At 34.4% G+C, this 7,886-nt stretch overlaps 1 pseudogene; it reads left to right on the top strand.

Annotated features, from left to right (window-relative positions):
* Positions 1–629: 629 nt before the first annotated feature.
* On the top strand, positions 630–3,106 carry LOC105970539 (glucan endo-1,3-beta-D-glucosidase-like; annotated as a pseudogene).
* The last annotated feature ends 4,780 nt before the right edge of the window (positions 3,107–7,886 follow it).

Genomic DNA, 7,886 nt, shown 5'->3' with positions numbered 1-7,886 from the left:
ACTGCTTATAAAAATATTACTTTATGTTCGCAAATTAATTCCTTTTATGTTTCGATATTCTTCTCTTTTTCTTTATATTTTTTCTAGCAGACGAAAACATAAATGATGAAAATGAGGAATTATCACATCCACCAATTGGTCATACGAGGAATTGGAAGAACTTAAGGAATGACAAAAACTTAAGTAATGACAAACGTAGAGCAATCAACAATATGTTACTACCAAAAAGTAACAACGAAAAATTGAAGAGAGGAGTGACAAAGATGGTAGCTTTACAATTTTCAGTTTCCTTGCGAACTGTCAACGCATTTGGAAACAGTCAGATAAGGGTAGAAAAAACGGTGTATCTCATAGAAGGGTAAACAATTGCCATCAAAAGAGAATTCAGATTGATTGTGATCAAATACGTGGAATTCCTTTAAACCGAATGTCAATGTTGGAGTCTTTAGCTCGTTCTTTGAACACGGGCAAAAGCACATTGTGTAGGCCTTTTAAGTCGGGAGATATACGACGGCGTTCAAACGCTATAAAACCATATTTAAAAGAGGAAAACAAAATATATCGTTTACAATTCAGCTTGTCAATGCTTGAAGGTGATTATACACAACGTGATCCACTAAAATAGTGAGATGTATAACATTATTCACATCGACGAGAAGTGGTTCAATCTTACAAAGAAATCAGAGCATTACCACTTGTTACCCGATGAAGAAGATCCACATCGCACTTGCAAAATTAAAAACTTCATTGTAAAGGTGATGTTCTTAGTTTCTATTGCTCATACAAGGTCTTATGAACAAGGAAACGAACTTTTTTATGGAAAAATAGGCGCGATTCCTTTTGTTACACAAGAGCCAGCGAGAAGGACGAGCGTAAATAGAGTTGCTGGCACAATTGAGACAAAACCAATAACCTCGGTAAATATAGATATTATAAGGTCGTATTTGATTGACAAAGTCATTGCTGCTATCAAGGAAAAATGGCCATGGGAGGATTCAATATATCCAATATTTATTCAGCAAGACAATGCAAGATCACATATTGGTCAAAATGATGACGAGTTTCTCCGAGCAACGGTACAAGGTGAATTTGATATTCGCTTGATGTGTCAGCCTCCGAACTCTCCACATTTAAATGTTCTTGATCTCGGTGTTTTGCTGCTATTCAGTAACTAACATATAAAGAAGCGCCTAAAAATATGGATGAGCTTGTTAATACCGTTGTCCATGCATTCGAAATTTTTTCGACGGCAAAACCTAATCGTATATTTCTAACATTGCAATTGTGTACGATAGAGATGATGCGAGCAAAAGGTTCGAACAAGTACAAGATTCGGCATATCAACAAAGCAATGTTAGAAAGAGAGGGTCGACTTCCCGTTCAAATGAGATGTAATCGCGAGTTAGTACAAGAAGTTCTAAGTTTTTTAGGTTGAATTGTTTTTTGAATTCACTGAACTAGTGAATTAGATTATTGTCACTTAATCAACTGTTATTCAAGAGCCTTATGGATTTCTCTTCTATTTTATTTTTTAGAACAAAAAAACCTTATGGGAAATAATCAGGAGAATAGGACGTTTATTAAAAAAATATAAATAAATAAAAAATCTTCTACTGGAATATTAACAAGATAAACGAGAGTAATAAAGAAATAATTTAAGAGATATTTAGTTCATAAACAATTCAATGCATACAGAGACTTTTAAACATGCTCGTCTTTTCTTAAACATGCTTCAAAACATTAAAATAAAGAAAAATGGTTGGAGACGGTGAAGAGATTGACTAATCATAAACTAGTAAAAATTGGGTAGATATGTAATCGGCATGATACTAACCGTCTGCTGGATTTTTTTCAATCTGAAAAGCTTCTTCTCCTTCATCGGGAAATTTGTTCAAATCATATTCACTGTCTGCACAAACATTCAAATCAAAGTCTCTTAGATTTTTCTTGTTTGAATGTACTTCTTGCAAAGCTTCCAGCTCTTAATTCATGGTGTTTTCAATTTTTCTAGCATCATCGCGTGAAAATTTTCAATCTTCATATTTTTTGTTCATATGAGATGTTTGATATTCAAAGTATGAAATACTACCTCCTTCCCGAATTAAGTGGCATTTTAGCCAAAAACATATTTCCCATATTAAGTGTCATTTTAAGTTTTGAAGGAAATATTAATTAGAGTAAAAAGCAGTTTGCCCCCTAAACAAATGGCCGTTTTGCACTTTGCCCCCCAAACAAAAAAAATTTGCACGTTCTTACCTAAACTTCGGTTTTTGTTGCACGGTGCCTCAAAATTGGAATATTCCGGCCATTTTGACCGGAATCTTACGCACGTGCTTTTCACGTGAGTTTTAAAGGGGCAAAATAGTCTATTCACTTACATTCTTCATAAATTAAAAAAAAAAAAAAAAAAGAAAGAAAGAAAAAGAAGAAGAAGAACTTCGTCCTCAAAAATGGCGATCAGCCGGAGTACATCCACCCATACCTGATCAAATCGTCTCAATCGTCGCTCACACTCTGCTACCCATCGCAGTTCAAAAGCCCCGCCTTCATTTACCAATCCTTCATCTCCGATCTCACAATTTCAAATTCGAATAACCCTAATCCAAACGCAAACCACGTCGTATCGTCGTTCAGTGACCTAGGTGTGACTCTAGACTTCCCCTCCGGCAATCTCAGATTCTTCCTCGTCAGAGGCAACCCCTTCTTAACCTGCAGCGTGATTAATTCCGTTTCCCTCTCGATCTCAACTGTTCACGCCGTTATTGAATTAACCCCAAACAGCTCGTGCACAAAGTATACAATCAAGCTTAATAACAACCAGACATTACCTCCAGTGTGTTCTCCGGAGTGATCAGAATTGCAGCGTTGCCTAATTCCGACCCCAAATTCGATTCCGTACTCGACCGATTCAGCTCGTGCTACCCTGTGAGAGGCGACGCCGTTTTCACGAAGCCCTTCTCTTTGGAGTACAAATGGGAGAAGAAAGGTTGGGGTGATTTGCTAATGCTGGCACACCCCCTCCATCTTCCAATAGTCGTCGTCTTCTTCTTCTTCTTTTTCTTTTTTCTTTTTTTTTTTTTTTAAATTTACGAAGAATGTAAGTGAATAGACTCTTTTGCCCCTTTAAAACTCACGTGAAAAGCACGTGTGTAAGATTCCGGTCAAAATGGTTGGAATATTCCAATTTTGAGGCACCGTGCAACAAAAACCGAAGTTTAGGTAAGAACGTGCAAATTTTTTTTGTTTGGGGGGCAAAGTGCAAAACGGCCATTTGTTTAGGGGGCAAACTTCTTTTTACTCTATTAATTATTCTTTTTACCAAGTTTACCCTTTATCATTGATCGTTCAAAGTCATTAATTTGTACAACTAAATATCTTTCTTCAAGAATAATTAATGGGAAAATAATGAGATTAGTGAAAAGTTCAAAGGTCCACATAACATATGATATGTTAACAATAATATACTATTTCATACTGTGAATATCAAACATCTCATACGAACAAAAAATATGAAGATTGAAAATTTTCACGATGATGCTAGAAAAATTGAAAACACCATGAATTTAGACATGGAAGCTTTGCAAGAAGTACATTCAAACAAGAAATTATAAGAGACTTTGATTTGAATGTTTGTGCAGATCGTGAATTTTATTTGAACAAATTTCCCGATGAAGGAGAACAAGCTTTTCAGATTCAAGAAATCCAACAGACGGTTAGGATCATGCTGAATATATATCTACCCAATTTTTACTAGTTTATGATTAGTCAATCTCTTCACCATCTCCAACCCTTTTTCTTTATTTTAATGTTTTAAAGATTGTTTAAGAAAAGACCAGCATGTTTAAAAGTCTTTGTATGCATTGAATTGTTTATGATGTGAATTTTCTTAAATTATTTCATTATTACTCTCGTTTATCTTGTTAATTTTCCAGTAGAAGATTTTTTATTTACTTATATTTCTTTAAATAAACGTCCTATTCTTCTGATTATTTCCATAAGGCTTTTTTGTTCTAAAAAAATAAAAATAAAAAAGAAATCCATAAGGCTCTTGAATAACAGTTGATTAAGTGACAATAATCTAATTTACTAGTTCAGTAAATTCAAAAAACAATTCAACCAAAAAAACTTAGAACTTCTTGTACTACCTTGCGATTACATCTCATTTGAACGGGAAGTCGACCCTCTCTTTTTTTTAACAACAAAACATGATATATATATATATATATATATATATATATATATATATATATATATATATATATATATATATATATATATATTAATTATACATTAAAAAAAAAAGTACGCTTACAGGGATTTGTAGTACAACGGGAAAATAAAGAGGATATATCCTTATACAAAATTTCCTAAATAAAATCAGGGCAAATTTCAACAAAACATAAGTTCGTTCGGTTGCATAGTAGTTCTTTTTTTAGCTAAAATATCCGCCGCACTATTCAACTCCCTGTATGAGAACGTCATCTGAACTTGATCAAACCTAGTCAATATCTTCCATGAGTCCTCGAGCAGAGTCTGGAGGGAGTTGTGAAGGGCCTACTTCCTGTCAACACAAGAGATAAGAAATATTGAATCAGTTTCAATAATGAGTTTATTTATATCAATGTCAACTGGTATTTTGAGTCTCATGCAAAGAGCCCACGCTTCTGCTTTATTATTAGACGCAATCCCAATATTTTCCCAAGTGGTAACGAATGACACCTCCAATTCCTGCAATCCCGGGGTTTGACAGTGCTGATCCATCAATATTCAATTTGAACCAGCCTTTTGGTGAAGTACTCCATTTAAGGGTTAGGGTTTGGGGATTCATTATTTTCATGTCAGTTATGTTAATATATTGGCTGACATTCGTCCATATGGTGTATTGATTTATGTTAATATTTCTAAAGATGACCCTCTCTTTCTAACAATGTTTGTTGATACGCAGAATCTTGTACTTGTTCGAACCTTTTGCTTGCATAATCTCTATCATACACAATTGCAATGTCAGAAATATACGATTAGACTTTTCCATCGAAAAAATTTCGAATGCATGGACAACAGCATTAACAATTTCATCAATATTTTTAGGCGCTTCTTTATAATGTAGTGATTGAATAGCAGCAAAATCCCAAGATCAAGAACATTTAATCCTGAATATCAAATCCATCTTATACTACTGCTCGGAGAAAATCGTCATCATTTTGACCAATATGTGATTTGCATTGTCTTGCTGAATAAATATTGGATATCTTGAATCCTCCCATGGCCATTTTTCCTTGATAGCACGAATGACTTTGTCAATCAAGTATGACCTTATAATATCTCTATTTACCGAGGTTATTGGTTTTGTATCAATTGTGCCAACAACTCTATTTACGCTAGTCATTCTCTCTAGCTCTTGTGTAACAAAAGGAAACCCGCCTATTTTTCCAGAAAAATGTTCGTTTTCTTGATCATAAAATCTTGGACGAACAATAACATCATCATTGCAATGAAGTATTTACTTTTCCAAGTGCGATGTGTATCTTCTTCATCGGGTAACAAGTGGAAATGCTCTGAATTTTTTTGTAAGATTGAAGCACTTCACGTCGATGTAAATACTGTTATACATACTGTTAACCTCAAATTTAAATGTCTGCAAAATAAATTACAAGACAAGAAAAAATAGGAGCAAATAAATATATTTTAATCAAAACGAAAATGGGTTACAATCTTTGTTGATTCCTCTGATTCTTCTCCTAGATATAATCCAAGGGCCGAAGCTTGTTCTTGAATTGAGAGCTTGATTCCACCGTTGATTTGCGGAAGTAGATATGAATATCTAGAAATCAATTTGGGGATTTCTAGGTCTTGTGGATTTGGTGCCTTGATGAAGATGTAGAACTTCCGCGGTTGTTGTTCTTCGTCGTGGCAAGAGCTCGAGACTTGAGAGATTTTGAGTGCTTGATGTACGCCTTGCTTGATGCTCGTGTCTTTGTGTATGTGTCTCCTTTTATAGGCTCAGTTTAGGGTTTATTGACTTGAAACTTGGGTCGGTGGGCCTGAACACTTGCAACTTAATGTGGGCTAGATTTTATGAGCCCAAATAGTTAACCCAAATGATTAAGAATTCAGTACTTATTTTGAGTTAACTCACATCGCACATTCGCGGAGCCCAAATTTAGTGTGGACTTCGATAGAAAGCCCAAATTCTTCACGGACTTTGATTTGAGATCCAAATTAATAATCGATTTTATTTGGGTTATTAATTTGTAATTTAATCTAAAAAAAACTGATATAAGCCCAAATTTATTATTGACTTTTAACCGAGATCCGATTTAATAACCAATTTATTTAAGCCATTAATTCGTAATTTAATCTCAATTTTGATGTCAACAAATGCCCCCACTTCTAGGATCAGCGAAGAATATGCCGACTATTTATGAGCGGAGACTTGAAGTACTTTTTTTTTTTTTTTTTTTTTTTTTTGCGAATTGCATTCCATTTATGCCGTCATTGGAAAACAAAGATCGAACCGTGCCAGAGAATGAAAGCCATGGATTTCGCGCGGCCCATACCACATAAATTTGGGCCCGTACCCACATGTTACTTGGCCACAATATTAATGGGGTCTACTTGAACAAGTAGGGAACTTACAGCAATCCTCAGAAATGAAGCAAATTTCTTTTTCTTTTTTATTATTATTATTATTATTATTATTATTATTATTATTATTATTATTATTATTATTATTATTATTATTATTATTATTATTATTATTATTATTATTATTATTATTATTATTATTATTATTATTATTATTATTATTATTATTTTTCAAAAATTGTTATGGCGGGCCCCATCATCTATGGCCTTTGTAGACCAAATACGTGAGATGACTCCAAGGCTTCTCTAGATTGCTTAACAGAACCCAATAAAGGAAATTTGCTTAACAGACCAATTTTTTTTTTTTTTTTTTTGCTAATTAAAATTAATGATTTGGGAGATTCCTTCTGAACGTGAATCCTCCTCCGAACACAACGATTCATATCAAGAAAAAAAATCTTTGCCTTGTGAAATTTCCTTGGCAATCTTTAATGCTTTCTTGATCAACAATTCGAAAGAAAACTATAAAAGAGCTTTAGATGTAGTCTTTATTCTCCATCCACGCATTGCATAAGCAGTAGTAATCTTTTTTTTCTTCTTCGTAGTATTTTGCTTGATCAAACGGTAAGCTTTGTCCCATCTTAACGCAAACAAAAATCTTGAAGAGCAACGCATACAACGTGTTTGTGAATTTGACTCAATGAAGAAAAAAAAATCCAAATTGCCGTTTATATCTGAATTTGCATTCAACTTTCTTCCAGTAGAATTGTATTATCATTCCTTTTCCTGCTTCTTGCTTCTGATCAATTTTTTTTATTTTTTTTATTTTTTTATTTTTTTATTTATTTATATTTTTTTTGAAAATCTTTAGGGAACTCGCAGAGATGTATATCGAAGATCGAGATGAACCTTTCCCATGCATCGTTATTCGTAATGATATGGACAACTTCAAAATCAAAGGTACAACCTTGCGCGTTCATGACCCGGCTTCAAACTGCTCATCTTCCCAGTCACGATCTATCGAAAAATCCATGCACCTCTCCAATTGGTCCGAGGAGGCTACTAGGGAAACAATTGACTCTCGTTCCGGCTCTTCTTCCCGCTCACGAGTCTTGCTGCTGAGGTCCTCGCTTCACGACGAAAAAGCTAAACCTGTGGATTTTATACTCCCACATCGTCGTTTCTCATTTAAGGGAAGCTCGTGGAAGATCCCACCGTCCAACTTCAGAGAGGTGTCCTTTCACGTCGGCTTTTGGGAGTGGACGGAAGACGTGCTAGGCCATTATGAGGATACCCTTCGC

The sequence above is a fragment of the Erythranthe guttata genome, chromosome 8, assembly GCF_056151865.1.
Source record: "Erythranthe guttata isolate IM_541 chromosome 8, IM_541, whole genome shotgun sequence".
NCBI classification, from domain to species: Eukaryota; Viridiplantae; Streptophyta; class Magnoliopsida; order Lamiales; family Phrymaceae; genus Erythranthe; species Erythranthe guttata.
The sequence above is the reverse complement of the archived record's forward strand: the minus strand, read 5'-3'. Positions and strand labels throughout refer to the sequence as shown.